Source organism: Eulemur rufifrons, chromosome 30 (genome assembly GCF_041146395.1).
Source record: "Eulemur rufifrons isolate Redbay chromosome 30, OSU_ERuf_1, whole genome shotgun sequence".
Classification (NCBI taxonomy): domain Eukaryota; kingdom Metazoa; phylum Chordata; class Mammalia; order Primates; family Lemuridae; genus Eulemur; species Eulemur rufifrons.
The window spans coordinates 24,707,338-24,724,756 of NC_091012.1; the positions used below are offsets into that span (position 1 = coordinate 24,707,338).

A 17,419-nucleotide genomic window follows, 5' to 3' on the forward strand; every position below is an offset into this window, starting at 1 on the left:
CAGGGATGCTCTGTGAAAGGAGAGAAAAAAAGAAAGCAACTGGAGAGGGGAGGTGGAGGGGAGGAGGGAAAGGGAGAATCCAACTCTTTTGCTTCTATCCCTGCCCCTTGCAGAAAATTCTCCTGGGGCTTCAGCAGCCTTGGGCTGGTAATTTAAGAGCAGGAGCCCACCTGACTGTGGATCTGCCATCTTCATATTTTGCATGTAAATATCCTATAACACAAGCTACTGTTTCACACCTCCACAGGGAACCCCCTGACTAACTGCCCAGACAGCTCCATGAAGCCTTTCCATTTTCCTTTGATACCTTTACAGACTAAACAACAACAATGACACAACAAAAATAACAAGTAAAAAGCATTTGCAACAAAATCCCTTCAAATTCATTCTGATTTATGAAGTTCCCCTTCTCAAAGTCCTGAAGATGTTTAAGGACTTGATGTCTAAAAAATCAGACCAGTTCCAACTGAGCTTTGCAATGCTTCTCTCCTGCCGTACAGTTGACTGGTGCTGCCTAGGTTACTCTCCGTGGCGTTGTGAGAGGTGTATGATGGGAATTGGTTTATTGTGCTGATCCATAGTAACCGGCTCCTGTTCCTCCATCATTTATCTCCCTCCCCAGCGACATCTGGGTTGGTCTATTCACACTCTCAGCATTCTATCTGCTCCAACAAACACTCAGCCTTTTCTGCTTGGATAAGGAGATTTTTTAGTTACATCCATTATATGTGTATCAACATTTATGGCAGCAAGATAATTGCCAAAGAGCTCAGAGGATAAAAGGTCCTTCTTCATAATGTTCACCCCTACCCGTTTAAAAAATCAATACTAACATCAAGTAGGACAGTGGCAGATTCTTGCATGGCTGCTGTGGCATCGAAGTTGGAAACATGATTTTTTAAAAACACCCAGCTGGACTAGAAAGAAAAGGAAAGGTTCAAGAGTAAGTTCAGAACCCACACCCCACTGATGCACGTGTGTGTGTGTGTGTATGGAAGGCCTTTTTGTCCTTGAAACCTTTGCTAAATAACTGCAAAGCAGCAGATTTGCTCTACATTAGGTGAGTTTTTTGGAAATATGTCAGCCTAACTTTAAAGAGTTTAGATCCTGTTACACGAACTCACTGATGAGGAGGCCTGCCATCAATAGGTCCCGAGATGGCTGCGGTAGGAGGGCTGGATAAGAGGTCCTCTGGGATTCCTCCTGGCCTCCACCATCTATGAGTCTGGGTTAGATGTTCACACTTGCAGAAGACACAAGAGAGGGAACATTTCCCACTTTTGCACTGTTTTGATTGGCCTTCTGCCATTTGTTACTCCTCTTATCCCTGTCCTTCAGAATCTCAGCACTCCCGTCCCCATTTCATTATCTATCTATCTAGCTGTTTTCCCCGATGATAAGGTGGAACTTGGTGTTTTGCTTCCCCAGAAAATGACTATTTTGTTCACAAATCATAGTGGTTTAGAACTGGAAGGGACTCGGAGGTCATGGTGGGGGGCGAGAAGGAAGGATAGACTTGCCCAAGATCACTCCGCTAATTAGTAGGGAGAGCTTTCTAGAACACAAGTTTCCCAGCCCCCTAGGCTAATGATCTGTACAAGGCACTGTTGCAGAAAGAAAATCAGAATTTTTTTTTTTTAAAAAAAGGTTGGCTGCTGATGTGAAGCCCCTTTAAAGACAAGTAGTCCAACTCTATTTTCAGAAGAACTGCTTGTCTAAGATCAGTTTCTTCTCATTTCATAACCCCAACTAGTAATCGAGTTTCCCAGGGATGATCCATTAACAAGTGCATTTTAAGCCTTTAGGTGATCAATTTAAAAGGGAAAAAAAGGATATTAAACATGCTGGCCAAGCTTTAAAAAATATCCTTCCGTAGTGAAAAGGATTGACAACAGTGAATCTCCTACCTTAAGACGAAGTGAATGTGTAGCCCCCACCCCCACCCCAGCAACAGGCTATTTCCTAGTTGAGTTTAAAAATTCAATGACGTTCCTGTTTCAACCCACACATCTGTGTCACTGTCAGCGTCAGTGGCAGGAAAACAGACGAAGTCACCCTTTGCTAATGATTTCCTAACATGGAATTTCCTTGTATCTCCTAAAGGCTTTCTTTTTCTAATGCCAAACTGTCCTCCCCCCTTAAACACATTGTACTGAAGGAAAACTGAAAATGGCCGGAAGAGGATGATTTTTAAGGAGATCTTGTAAGGAAGAGCTTCAGCTCTTGTTGATATTTTTAAAGGGGGAAGGGGGGAAGAACTGCTAGTTTTTCCAAAGCCAGCAGGAACACAAGAGAGAGATTTCCTCCCAGTCATCTGGAAATCTCTCAGCCCCATCTCTTTCTTTTGCTTTTCCTGCCTCCCCTTTCCCAAGTTCCACTTTGAGCAACATTCTAACATCAGTATTGAAGGAAACACACACACACTGGAGGTAGGCACCAGGAGAGGGCAAGGCGGCCCCCAGAGCAGGGAACAGGCATTGGCGAACCACCAAAGCACAAAACAACATAGGAGCCCATCACTTTTCCACTCTGGAGAATATCTTATTTAATACGCAAACTGGTCGTCAGGAGAAAAAAGGGCTGTTACTTTAAGGGGAAGAAGCTGATTAGCTGCTCTGGCTGGCAGCAAACAGCTGGTCTGTCCGGCAGGTTCAAGGCCATTTCAGCTTCTCTCTTATGGAGGCACCATATGTTCCATCTCGCACATCAGCAGCTTTATTTTCCAATGATCGTGCTCCAGAAGAGAAGCAGAAAGGGGGGAGGAGAAGGTAGAACCAGTAGTTTACCCTTTGATTACTTTCCTGTGGTTTTAGATGCAGTTGGGGTATGTGTGTGTGTGGGGGGGGGGGCGGTGTTAACGCTTCACCTTCTACTCCAAAGACCAGAGAAAAAATGTTTGACCACCACTCGTTAATAACCTCCAGAGATGGGAGGGGAGTTGAGAAGGGGAAAGTATGCAAAAAGGCACAAATAAAACGTTGACATCAGATTAAATTGGAATGGGAGGGGCGGACGCGGCGAGAGAGATCGGGTGGAATCTGACTTCGCTCTGAGACCCACCAGCCTGAGTTTGGGCCCCGCCCACTTCTCCTTATTTGTCACTTTTTCTTATTGTCAGTATTCCCTCCCCGAACAAACTTCCCAGAGAAGCTGACCACTCGGGGGGACAGGGGCGGAGCAGGTCAACAGAATGGCGAAAGGTTACTTCTAACATTATATTCACATTCCTCAGTGCAAGCCCCGGTTCCCACAAGTTTTGAGGAAGGACAGGTGCAAGAAACAGGGACCCGCTAAGTCTTCAATCCAAGTAAAGCCGGCAGCCCATGCGTGTTGGACACCCTCAGGTGCCGGACACTGGGTCGGTGCGGAGGCAGCAGGCCGGCACATGGTCCGGAGAGGCACGCTTGTCCTCGCTGCCCTCCCAAGCTGCACCAATCCTGGAGGTGACGGCTCTGCCTCCGCGCCTCCAAACAAAGGGTGCAGGCCCAGAGTTTGAGCCCCTGAGGGGTTGGGGGGCGGGGGTGGAGGTTGCCGCAGAAGGGCGGGGGAAGGAATGAGGAGTGCAGCCAGACACGGGGTGGTGAAAGCCTCCGAGCCGCCGCCGTCGTCTGTGCCACCCGCGGCGGTGTGCGACAGCCACCCTGAGCCCAGGCGGCGTGGGGCGCCCGCTGCAAAGCGAAACCGAGGAAAGGGCGCCCCCTATGCCAGAGCCCGGTGAGCGCATCAGCGAGTCGCGTCTGCCCACCCCGCCGAGCTTTTGCCGCCTCGGGCCTCTGCGTCCGCCCGCCCGCCCGCTCGCTCGCTCGCAGTGCTCGCAGTGCAGTTCGCCGGGCCGTCCGGGCCGCCGGGATTTAGGGTGTCCACCACTGGCTGGCCGGGCGCGCAGCTGGGGCCGGGGGCCAGGGCTCCTCGCACCTTGCAAAAGGTTCCCACGAAGGGTCCTGGAAACACGGCCCCCTCCCCCATCGCCTACACTTGCCCTCCGTCCCGAGCGGCTCCAAGCCACTTGGAGGCAGCCACCCCCGCCCCCTGCCTCTGCGTCCCTTTCCCCTTCCCTCTCTCCAGCCTCCTGGGAAACAAAGGGGCTTTTTATAAAGCGGATAGTTGGCGGCGGCGGCGGTGGCGGGGGTGGGAGGGAGGGGGGATCTATAAAGACAAGAAGAGGTGGGAGCTGGGGAAGGAAAGAAGCTGCGCGGCCTCCAGGGGCCCGGAGCTGCGGTAGCGGCCGGGAAGCCCCGGCGGGTGCACGGTCGACCCCGCCCGGTCGGTGGTCACCCAGGCGGCGGCCCACGCCCGCCAAGAGCTGGGCCGCGCTGCTGTGATGCTGCCCGCCGGCTCAGCATAGCCAGGGAACATGATCCCCGGCCGCGGGCCGGGGATGACGGCGGTGGCGCGATTCCCGCGGGGGTCGCCCCCAGGAGACCCAGGCTCTCTCCCTAGCCAACTCTTTCGAAATTGCTCGGGTTCAGGGAGACTTTGCGTCTTTGTTCCAGCGCGGCCGCCTCTTGTAAGCTTGGCTCCGCTCGCCCTCGCAGACAATGTCCCGGAGCCGGCCTTGGTCTACTATCCGCAAACAGTACGTTTGCCTTGGGTTCGGCGCCCCGGGGGTGTTCCTTCTGGGCCAAACAACAACGTCAAGCCACCCCAGTAAGGGAAGTCCCTTCTCCTCAGGTCCCCTAGCCACCCTGTGCTCCCGCCCCGCTCACACACACGCACACTCGCGGTGCCCAGCTCAGCCGCACCCAGCTGCAGGAGCGCGGCGGGAGTGAATGCCCCAGCCCGAGGCGCGTCTGTTTGCCCAGGTTCCGACGGCTTCAGGGCCGAGTTTTCTGGCAGGCTAATCCTATTAGTGTCTGCTCAGTCCGAATTTAATCACGGATCAGAATACGACGACATCGCCAGCTTTCCTGGAGGCTTCGGACACACTGCATCGGGACGGAGCCTGGCCAAGCCAACTGGCGGAGAAAAGTACTTGGCGGCGCTCCGGGGGGCTTCCCGCCCGCCCTGGCCGGCGCCGGGCGCCCGGCTCTGCAGCCGCACGGATGCCCACGAGCCCGGAGCGCAGAATCTGGCTCAGGGGCGCCAGGGACGCGGGGCAGGAGCCTAGTCAGGGCTGCTTCAAGCCCCCAGCTCCGCTCAGTGCTGCTCTCACGAGGAGTTGGCGGGGGAGGGAGCGCAGGGGAGCAGGCTCGGCGCACGCACACTCCACACTCCGGTTCGGAGGCGGCAAACCTGATTGGGGGTAACCCTTCGCCCAGGGCCCACTGCTGACCGGCCCGGGGGCTCAGGGAGCTGGCATGCAAAGGCAATGTCGCCGGTGGCACCAGGGCTGCAAGCGGCCCAGGGGCGCTGGGACCGAGTGGGAGCCTCCTGGTAGTGCAGCGAAGCCCAGGGAGTCCGCGCAGCTTGCGCCCCTCTACCTTCCCTCCCTGGTCTGTGGCTGCCCCCGCCAGATTTCAGACACTCGATGGGCGCCAAGGAGCAGGCAGAGGCCTCGGCCCTGAGCGTTGTGAGCAGCGCTCAGCCTGGCCGGACTGGTCTGAGAAGGGGGACGTCCGCCTGCAGCGCCAGGTGGGCCCTGTGCTCGGAGCAAACTTTAGGGTTCCTAGGCTCGAAGCACCCCGGGGCCCCGATTCTCAGCGATGGGGACTATAAGTGGGGGCTACAAGTGCACCCCGGAACCCTCAGAGCAGTCGGACCTCCCGCGCCCGCCCTCAGCCTTACCGTGCTGCGGAGCTCCGGAGGCGGCGGGGGCAGTGTCCGAGGGTTGGCGGTCGCCAGTGCGGGGCAACCTGGCCTGAGGCGCCCGCCGAGTGGCCCGGCCCGGCTGCAGATCACCCCCTGGCTAGCGGCCGGTGCCCCCGCGCCCGCCCGCCGCCGGCCGCTTCAGCTAGCGGCCAAGTTCATGCTGGCGGCGCTGCAGTGGCGGCCTCAATCTGCTCGCTCCATTCCCACCGCCCGGCTCCGCGCCGCGCGCCCGGAAGGTGGAGTTTCGGGGGTTTAAGTTACTGATAGGCATTTCTCACTGCTGTGTCACTCGGGGAGGAGGAGACACGCACGCCGCACACTCACACACCCTCACACTCACGGCGACGAGCGGCTCCGGCCTTAAAGGGGAAGCCACGCTGCCCTGCCAGCGACCCCGCCGGCCCCAGGCATCGAAATGCCGGGTTTCCAGACTGGGCTGGGGCCACGGGCAGCCAAAGGGCAGCGGCCGCCCAAGGGGCCGCCCAGGCCCTCCTGCCGCTTTTCAGAGGGGAAAGAGGCCGCAGGCTGGCTTCGCTGTGGCCGCCTCATTTCTCCAGTCAACTCGAACCAGGGCGGCTAGGGAGGAATCTGAGGGGCAGAAAGGGCTTGGGTGCACTCACCTTTTTGACTCCTCACGAAGTGGAGGGTGGCCTGTGCCCTCGGCGTCAGGTGGCTCGCCTAGACGGTGCGCTGATAGGGAGAGGCGACAGCAGGGTTACCGAGCGTCTCCAGGCGCAAGCAGAGCCCGCCCGAGGGCCGCAGGCAGGGCACGGCGTGCTTGGGAAACTTGCACCCCACAGGTAGAGTTCCCGCCTCTGAGGACTGCGAGCTGGTGAGCCTTGGGCACCCGGGACAGACTAAGAGCAAGCAGGGAGAGCGGGAAAGCCAGCACTCACCAGTGACAGGGCGAGAGACCGCTCAAGACTAACAGAGACCAAGAGAGTCAGCAGGAGACCATGAGAGACAGCGAGGGGAGAGACTGAGAGACAGAAACTGAGAGAGGCACCGACAGACACCGAAGGAAATCCGGCAGAGAGAGAGGTAGAGAAACAGTGGGGGAGAAGAGAGAGAGGGGGAGAGGGAGAGGAGAGAGAGGGGGAGAGGGAGAGGAGAGAGAGAGGGAGAGGAGAGAGAGGGGGAGAGGGAGAGGCAGACGGGGGGGGGGGGCGGGGAGAGGGAGGAAGCGGGAGGAGAGAGAGAGAGAGAGAGAGAGAAGAAGCGAGAGCACTAGAGAAATGACAGATCCCTGGAGGACCCCGAAGCTTCTCAGGGACGAAGCCTCATCACAAAGTAGCCTATTCAACACCCCCCCCCCCCATCTCTCTTCCCATTTTCATCAGAGCCCGATCCCAGAGCTAGCGGCCGGTCCTCCTCTCCTCCTTGCCCCGGGAGGGCACTCACCTGCAGTGGGTGGCTGCTGGGTGGGTAGCACCCATCCCCCCGCCCACGCATCTGCCCGCCTGCTAGCGCCCTGACTGCCAAACATACCCGCTGTGGCAGCAAGGACCAGGGCTCTCAGGTGGCGGCTATGGAACTGCATCCCGACCCCCTCCTGCCCAAGCGCCCCACTCCCCACTTCCCACTCCCTCCCTTCTCCAGCTCTAGGCGCGGACGCTGTGTCGCCCACCAGTGCACTTAGCCCGCTTAGCCCGAGTCCAGGCTTCCCGGCCACAGTCTCCCGCCCCCCAGGCGCAGGGTAGGCAAAGCCGCTGCCCAAACTGGGCTAGACTAGCCCTCTCAGCACAGTTATCCCAGGCTGACACCTGAGGCTTCTGCAGGAACATGCGTTCTTTGCGAACTGCCCGGCGGGCCAGCGCGCCATATCCCCTCTCTGCCCTGGCGCCGCAGCGGCGGGCGTCTCCCCTCCCCCTCCCTGGGCTCTCTGCACCCCTTCTCCAGGGTCCCCGCCTGGCGTGCGTTTCCTAACCTGGACTTTCCCAGGCGGCGGCGGCTGCAGGGGCTGAGCACAGCCCGGGGATGCCGTGTCTGCTCCGACAGCGGCAGCGCTTGGCTCCTGCCCGCACCTCTGAGTAGCGACCTGTCAGCACCACATCTGGTCACGCTCGGCCGAGCCGCGGGCCACGAGTAAAGGGGTGGGCCCGCCGCCCATTCGGCGGCAGCTCCTTCCCTCTACGCCCACGCCCTCGGCCCTCAGCACGCGCTGGGGCCCCTCTGAGAACCCAGCGAAATCCGTCCGTGCCGCTACGTATGCGTAACGGGGCTGGGCGTTTCACCAAGTTCCTTGATGGAGGAGCGGCGTCCGGACCCAACCACGAGGCTCAGGTGGCGGACTCTGGCTCCGCAGCTCCGGCCCTAGGGCACGCGCGGTCCAATGGGGTGAGCCGGGGGGCGCACAGGGTTAGCAGGGCTGTTGGGAAGGAATCCACCTTGGCTGGGCCCAGCCCTGTCTGCTCTGGAGTGGACCGAGACCAGGAGAGGTTATGGCTCTCTGGTGGCTGAACCCATGGCAGTCCTTACCTTCACGGTCCCCGCAGGGAAGGAGAGTCATCCCAGGGCTACCAGTTCCCCCGAAGCTGAGAGAGCTCTTCAGTCTCTTGAAGGGAGTGCGATTAAACAAAGCTAAATGGGGGATTGACCCCTGGCAAGATGCTTTTAAAACTCCAGCCTCTCTTTCAAAGCACACTATCCAAGGAGTTGAAAGAGGAGGAATTCTGTTCCCAGCACCTCCACTCAATCCTCAAGTCACTTGCTCTCTGCTTCCCCAGAGGGAGTGGGTGATACTTGTTCCTCCAGAATGTCCCAAGAAGCCAGTGAAATCACAGCCACATGTTTGTGAGATGGCTAAGGCCTGCTTGGCACCACCACCTGGATGGCCGCTAGACGGCTCGAACTGCACCTGACCTGACCTCACTGAGCCCCGATCGTCCCCCAAACCCACCGTTTTATTCATCATCTTCATGTTCTAGATGAGGAAATAGGATGCTCAGAGCCGCCCAGGCTGAACACCCTGGAGTCTTTCTTGATTCTCTTTTGCTCACACCCCACACCCAGTCCAGCAGACAATTCTATTGTCCTCATCTTCAAAATAAATCCACAAGCTCAGCCTTCTCTGCTCCTCCACTGCTATCCAGGGGTGCCAGCCAGGAGGCTCCCCCACCCCCATCACTCCCATAGATTCCTTCCTCCCTTCTCCCCTCCCCTCCAAGTCTATTCCCTAATCTCTGTGCCAAACCCTGCAGTGGCTCCCCAGTGTACTCAGAATAAAACTGAAGTGCTTCTGGTGGCCTATGAGGCCCTGCATGACATGCTCTTCCCCCATCTCAATGGCATCATCTTCTCTCTTGCCCTCACTCACTCTGCTCCAGCCACACAGGCCTCCCAACTCTTCCCAAAACACTAGGTACATTCCTACCTACTGGGGCCTTTGCATTAGCTGTTCCCTTGGGCTGGAATTCACTTCCCCCAGATATCCATGGGGCGGGCTCCTCATTTCCTTTAGTCTTGACACCAATGTCACCTGGCCACCCTATGTAACATTTCAAAGCCCCACGCCCACCTCTGGCACTTCCTCTCCCCTCCCTGCTTTGTTTTCTCTTTAGCCCTCACCACTAGCTGGCCTCCTCCGTAGGCTGATCCCAAGAGGGCAGGGCTCAGGGCCTGTTTCATTCACTGTTGTATTCCCAGCTCCTAGCACGGTGCCTGGCATGGAGTATCTGTTCAATGAACGTTAGTAGATTCTGTTTTCCTGGGACTTTTCAGGAAAGTCTGGGGGCCACTGGACTATACACATACACTGGGAAAGAGGCCCATAGCTGTCATCACATGTGAAGGTAGTTAAACGAAGGTTAAGAAGGATGGTGAACAGGCAAAGAGCTTTTGTTATGGACATGAAGCCAGCCTCAGGTCATGTCACCAAGGGGTACTGTGGCCCATATATGTTTGTGGCAGTCTCACAGGTGTCCCTAGATGTACAAAGAGTAATTCCTTTTGTTACTGTTGGAAAGAGAGGTTCCCTTTTGGTTGTCACCTAGGGTACCCCAAGGTTGATGGAGAAATGGGAGAGAGAGGCTCTGCGAGGCTTCTCCTCACTGAGTAGACTGCGTGTGACAGCCAGGGCCCTCTTGTCATCCAAAATGCAAGACCAAGTCTTGAGCTAGCAGCACATCTTCCCCCATTTACCTAGGCCTAGCCTGTGCTTTACCTGCAGGAGTCCATGTGGCCTGTGAGGTGTAAACAGTCATCATCTTCATGTTCTAGGTGAGGAAACAGGAGGCTCAGAGGGGTGGAGGCACATGTCCAGGGGCACACAGCTCAAGAGTGGCAGAGCAGTAAGCAATTGGGCCTTGAACTTAGGCCATTTCCACCTGCTGTGTGGCCACCCAAATTTAGTGTGCGCAGTCCTGGCCTGCAGGTCCAGGTGAGGTAAGTGATCCCATGGGGGTCTCAAGGAGCTGCCCTTCTCCTCGGGGAACTCCTGGCCCTGTTGTTGAGTGGCTGCCAAGCAAAAGGTTGGGCTTGGGCCATTGGGGTCCAGGGGCACCATGCCAAGGCCAATATATGCCCTGCCTTTGGTCTGACCCAAACCTGGAGATTGATGGATTTGAAAACAATCACCAGCCACCTGTCATTCATGGTCGTATTCCTGTGAACATATGCCAAGTTTTTGCAAGTTCCCATGACAAATGCTGGGGGCTTAACTGGGCAGCCTCTGGAATTCTGTGTGTGGCCTGTGCAGGTAGGGCCCATGGAGAACATGCATGCCGACTGGAAATCTGAAACACACACACCCCGTTGCTCTGTTTATCATTACCCCTTGCTCCAAAGCTTCCTGTGGCTTCCTGCTGCTGAAGGAACTAAATCCCAACTCCTCAGCCTAGCATTCAAGGCCCTCCTAGGTAGATAAGAGCCTCTATTTCTAGATTATTCTCTTGGTGCTTTCATACATGCCCCTGGGCTTCTGCACCTTGGCTCATGTATTTCTCATGTCATCTCTCCTGTCAAAATCCTGCCTGGCTTCGGGGCTCATCTCAAAGACCTCCTCCTCAATGAATCCTGTCCTGAGTCCCATCACAGCATGGGCGCCCTCCCTCCCTTGCCTATCCCTGGCCTTGGCTGGCTTTTTCTGACTCCACAGGTTTTTGTCCTTAGCTTTTCTTTGTTCCACAGTTTTACCATGCCTTTTGGAGTTTTGAACAAGACTCCCTGATGAACTCATAGCTGATCCTTGACTGGGGTGGAAGTGGGTTTAGGGAGCCCTCTGGATGGCAGAATCCAGACCCAGAGAGAGGAGGTGAGGTTGTGGATGTGGCCAGGCCCAGCATGGGACCTGGCACCCCCACCCCATGCATACTCAGAGGCCGTTGGCTGTGCCCATCTGTAGTCATCACCTCCTCCTGCTCCCTTGACTTTCACCCCCTGTAGCCACATCTCACCCAGGCAGAGGCCACTGTCCCAGAGCCCATCAGCAAAGCCCAAGCCCCCAGGCTCTCGAGCTCCAGGCCCCTGGGGCATTGGCTCAGGGCTACAGATTCCTCATTTGCATAGAGTTCCTGGGACCTGAGTTCTCTGACCACAGTAGACTGGAGGCCACAACCCTACAGGAACACAGGACCAAGGGCAGAAAAACGTCCCATGAGGAGGAAGCGCATGGAACTTGATCTGGGAGACAGGAGGTGCTGGTTCTGCTGCCTCCTGACTGTATTACCTCTGGAGCCTCGCGGCTCTCATTTGCAAAATGGGGTCATAGTAGTACCTGCCTTATTGGGATATAGTAAGGGTTGGAGTTCCCGTATGCACAGAACCACCCCTGTCAAGTTGCCTGTCCCATCATTCCTTAGCCCCCAGAGAAGAGGATGATGCTACGATTATTATCCCAAGCATTCCCAAAGACAGGAGGCAGGTATTGACCCTAACGAGATGAAAAGTGTTCAGATGGAAGCTCAGGTCCTGGATGTAGGTTCGAACACCTTATAATATTGAGCACTCTGCAAGCGCTTGCTATGCCTGGCAAAAAGACGAGTCTGTGCCAGGTAAGGAGCCAGATTTGGGCACTTGCAGAAGACACATGCATTTTGCCCTGGTGGGGCAAAGGAGAGCCACTGGAAAGCGAGTTGACTTATTTCTCTTCGCCGTGTTCTTAAACAATTTTAATATTCTCGAGGATGCTGAAGCAGCACAATAGAAATAAATGGGAAATTGTTAAAATATTGATTGTAATTTCCTGGCGACTTGACTGATCTAAAAAACAGGAACCTTTAAGAAAAAAAAGCCCTCATTAGAGAGCGAGCAGTTAATTAAGGGGCTGTAGAATGGCTTGCATCAATTTCACCATGAAACCAGAAAACTGTGGCTACAAGTCAATTTTTCCCTCCACAGCTTCTTACCACAAATGCAGCTTCCAGAAAGCAATAGGTAATGCTACCAAAGCCTAGATAAGGAGGGGAAATGGTCATTTAAACAGAGATGGATAAACAATTTGGGGAATTAATGTAAATCCAGATGGCTGCCAGGTTTCCTCTTGCACCATACGTAGGACTGAAAGACATTATCAAAGCTCTTATATAGAAAAAAGTATGCAGATGGCATGCTAATTATTACTCTTCATGCAATGACATTTTTTTCCAATAGCACAGACACGACTCAGGCCCCACATGGGAAGAGGCTCTATCCACTGTTCTAGGACCCTTCAGACCATTTGCAATTTGGTGATAAAAAAAGAAAACAACAAAACCCTGGCTGGTGGCTTTCCTAGCAACCAGCTAGGCTGCTGCTGCACCATCACCACAACCATTCAGAAGGTTAATATGACCTAACACCAGGAAACCAGCCAGGGCCCAACATCAGGCAGGCATGCTGTCCAGGATGTCTGGAGAAAAAACAGACAATGCACTCTAGATGATCATATTAACAATTAAAGCAGCTAAAGATTGAGGGCACAGCTACTATGTGCCAGGCCCTATGCTTCACCTCTGTGAGCTCAATGAAGCCTCATAAAAACTAATTTTAGAGCTAAGCAAACTGAGGCTCAGAGATGTTAAGCAACGTCTCTGACACGACACAGTTACTCACTGTGGAAACCAAGATTTCAATGTCCTGGGCAGTCTGAAACTGACCAGCCTCAATAGAATGCCATTAACATAAAGCTCACCAGGGAGGAGGGAAGTAAGGTTCACTTCACACATGTAGCTAATGTTGGCTGGCTTGCCTCAGCTTTTCAGAAAGAACTGTGCCATTTTCAGAAATTTGTCAGCCTGGTGATGACACATGGGTAGTTTGAAATTGACAATGGTAGGGGTAGTTACACCACAGAAATGGGCAATGGCTACAAATCAGGGCTGATTTGTTAAACAGTTACCAATATACCATTGTATGCAGATGTTAGAGCCAGACTGCCTGGCCCCACCACTTACTAATTGTGCAGCCTGGAGCAAGTTTCCTAGTTTGTGAAATGGCAATAATAGTGCCCACCTCATCAGGTTGTTGCAATCATTAATTAATCCATGTAAATCACGTAGCACAGTATAAGTAATCAGTTAGTGTTAGTTGTAAAAATATACTGGATCCACTACTATTACTACTTATTATTACATTTAGGTGGCCATTCATTTTCATCTGGAATACAGCAACCATGTCCTAACTAGTGTCCCTACTCCAATCTTCTCTTCTCCAATGCATCCTCCTCACGGCCACTAGGGTAAATTTTTAGATACTCCCCTGCTTAAAACATTTCCATGGCTCCCTATTACCCTCAGGGCTAAAGTCCCACCTCCTTTGCCTAGCATGTATGGCCCACCTGATGTGGCCCTCCTCCAAAATACCAAAATCTGTCATAGTTTGTTAGGGCTGCCATAACAAAGTACCATTAACTGAGTCGTTTAAACAACAGAAATGTATTGTTTCCCAGTTCTGAAGACTAGAAGTTTGACATCCTGGTATCATCAGGGTTGGTTCTGGGGACTGTGAAGGAAGGGTCTGTTTTAGGCCTGTCTCCTTGGCTTGTAGATGTCCATCTTCTCCCTCTGTCTCTTCATATCATCTTCCCTCTATATATGTCTCTGTGTCCTAATTTATCATTTTTTTTTTTGAGACAGGGTCTTGCTCTGTTGCCCAGGTTACAGTGAAATTTCTCCTTTTTATAAAGGACACCAGTCATACTGGATTAGGGCTCCACCGTACTCCAGTATGGCCTCATCTTAACTAATTACATCTGCAGTGACCCTATTTCCAAATAAGGTCACATTCTGAGTTAGTGTGGGTTAGGGCTTCAACATATGATGGTGGGGGGACACAATAAAACCTGTAACAGTCCACCTTATGGCCCCAAAAGTTCATGTCTTCCTCATGTGCAAAATACAGTCACTCTATCTTAACATCTTCAAAAGTCTTAACCTATTCTAGCACCAACTCTCAGTCCATAACCGTATTCAAATGTCATTTAAATTACATATGAGTGAGACTGGGGTTATAATTCTTCCTGGGGCAACATTCCTCTCCATCTGTGAACCTGTGAAACCAGGCAACATATCTGCTTCCATAATGTCATGGTGGGCCCGGCGTTAAGATAGACCTTCCCCTTCCAAAAGGAAAAAAGGGATCATGGGTCCCAAGAAACTCTGAAACATAGCAGGGCAAATTCCATTAGATCTGAAGGCTTGATAATCATTCTTTTTGGGTTTTGGTTTTGTTTTGTTTTTATAGATTTAGGGGGTACAAGTGCAGTTTTGTTATGTGGATATATTGTGTAGTGGTGAAGTCTGGGCTTTTAGTGTATCCATCACCCAAATAGTGTCCGCTGTACTCAGCAGGTAATTTCTCATCCTTCATCCCCCCACACATACCTTTGGAGTCTTCACTGTCTACTGTTCCACACTGTATGATCATGTGTACTCATAGCTTAGCTCCCACTTGTAAGTGAGAACATGCAGTATTTGGTTTTTCTGTTTCTGAGTTACTTCATTTAGGATAATGGCCTTCAATTCCATCCATTTTTCAGCTAAAGACATGATTTTATTCTTTTTTATGGCTGAGTATTATTCCATGGTATATATATACACCACATTTTTTTTAAATAAAATCATCAGTTGATGGACACTTAGGTTGATTCCATATCTTTGCTATTGTGAATAGTGCTGTAGCAAACATACGAGTGCAAGTATCTTTTTGATATGATAATTTCTTTTCATTTGGGTAGATACCCAGTAGTGGGATTGCTGGATCAAATGGTAGATCTATTTTTAGTTCTTTGGGAAATCTCCATGCTGTTTTCCATAGAGGTTGTACTAATTTAGAATCCCACCAACAGTGTATAAGCATTCCCTTGTCTATGCATCTGCACCAATGTCTATTGTTGACTTTTTCATGATGGGAATTCTGACTGGAGTAAGATGGAGTAAGATCTGGAATAAGACTGGAGTAAGATCTCATTGTGGTTTTAATTTGCATATCTCTCATGATTAATGATGTCGAACATTTTTTCATATGTTTGTTGGCCATTTGTATGTCTTCTTTGGAACAATGTCTTTCACAGAATTAGAAGCACACAATCCTAAAATTCATATGGAACCAAAAATGAGCCCAAGTAGCCAAAGAAATCCTAAGTAAAAAGAACAATACTGGAAGCATCATATTATATGACTTCAAATTATACTACGAGGCTATATAACCAAAATAGCATGGTACTGGTATAAAAGTAGACATATGGAACAGAATAGAGAACCCAGAAATAAAGCCATAGGCCTACAACCAACTGATCTCAAAAACATACAGTGGGGAAAGGACACCCTATTCAATAAATGGTGCTAGGAAAATTGGATAGTCATGTGGAGGAACAAAACTGGATCCCTATCTCTTACCATACACAAAAATTAACTCAAAATGGATTAAAGACTTACATTTAAGACCTGAAACCATAAAAATTCTAGGAGAAAACTTAGGAAAAACTCTTCTGGACATTGGCCTAGGCAAGGAATTTATGACTGAGACCCCAAAAGCAAATGCAACAAAAACAAAAATAAATAAATGAGACTTACTTAAACTAAAAAGCTTTTGCCTAGTAAAACAATCAACAAAGTAAATAAACAACCTACAGAATGGGAGAAAATATTCACAAACTATGCATCCGAAGGACTAACATCCAGAATCTACAAGGAAGTCAACAAGCAAAAAACAAATAACCCCATTAAAAAGTGGACAGACGAGAATCATTGTCTTTGGCTTGATACTTTGTCCTCTGGGCTTGCCCCCCAGCCTCCACAAAGACAGCTCATGTGGTGGACATAGCAAACAAGTCACTGTTCTGAAACACACTGTTCTTTCGCACCTCCATGCTGTGTACAGGTTGTTCCCTCCAGGCAGCGGGAGGCCCTTCTTTCCCTGATAACTGGGGGCATTCCTCTGCAGCCATTAAGCCTCTGCTGAAGCCTTAGCTCCTTGCTGTGAGGACTTCTTTGAGCCCCCTCTTCCCTGAGGCCCAGAAGAAGGAGCTGCCCCATTTGTAAAAAAATGCCTCTGGCACTTGAGCTGACTCTAGTGCAGCCTTTGCCACCCTGGCTTGTAACTGTTGATGGACCTGTTCCCTCCGTGGACTACATACTACTTGATTTCAGGCAGCAGCTCTCATTTATCGTGTCTTCACAGAATAGGATGGGGCACAGAGCCGGTGCACAATATATAAATGCCTGTCATCTGTGTTACCAAATGCACAAAGGAGCCTCTTCTGAATACCTACTGTGTGCAGAGTATTGGACTTGGGCTGTATGCTCCTGTGGAGGGGAGGGACAAGGACGAGCTATCTCGCACTCATCATTAGAGACAACATAGGTACCGCACTTGAGAGCTGGAGGGGCCCTTAGCAGCAGGTGCTGATGCCTGACAGATATTATTAATAACTCCTTGATTGGATTATCACACCAACCTTCTGAAAGACAACATAGCATAGTGTAAAAGCGAGAAATCAGGAGCCAGCCTGGTCTGAATCCAGACTTTGCCACTTACCAGCTGTGTGACCTTGGGCAGCTTACTTACCCTCTCTGTGCTCTGTTTCCTCATCTGTAAAATGAAACTAATAGCAGTACCTACCTCACAGGGTTGGTGTGAGGATTCAGTGAGTTAATATCTGCCAAATTTTAGCAATCATTCAGGTATAGCCAGTGCCTAACTAGATATCCTAGATCTGATGCTGCTGAGAAATGCTTGCTGAGGGCAAAACATGCTTATCTGCCCAGTGACAGGACTGGGCAAAGTAAATCCCAGTTGCTCCTCTGGCTCTCAGGTAAGGTACTTCTGTCCCGTACATGAAATGACCTCAGTGTACCAACAAGCAACATGTCTTTAAGCACAAATAAATGTATATAGGGAGGGGACAGGCCCCTAAGAAGACAGGGATGCCAGGTGTCTGGTTGTGGCAGACTCATGACATGGTAAGATCTCTGGCCCGGGAGGCAAGACCCTGGATTCTTGGCTCCGTCCTGCAAGTGGCCCACTGTGGGACATGGAGCAAGCGTCTTTCCCTTTCTGGGCTTGAATTTCTAGCTCTCTCAGAGGCTTGGACCTCCCATCTCTAGCATTTTCCAGGGAGCCTCCCCCAGCTACCCTGGAGGCCAAGAGACCTGTCCTGGCCTGTGGGTGGCTGCCAGTTGTGCTGGAGCTATGGCTGTGCCTATGCCTCCACCACCCTGCCTCATGGCCACATGGCATGTCTGCCAGCCCTGCT

General features: G+C 52.1%; 1 protein-coding gene across 2 annotated transcripts in view; it reads right to left on the reverse strand.

The window, feature by feature from the left end:
- Positions 1 to 5,770, reverse strand: part of MAMLD1 (mastermind like domain containing 1) — a 136,832-nt gene extending 131,062 nt beyond the window's left edge. For both annotated transcript variants that reach the window (XM_069463268.1, XM_069463269.1), the window contains exon 1: positions 5,725 to 5,770. The gene's annotated coding sequence lies outside the window, so the exon portion shown is untranslated. The remainder of the gene's footprint in view (positions 1 to 5,724) is intronic.
- Between the last annotated feature and the right edge of the window lie 11,649 nt (positions 5,771 to 17,419).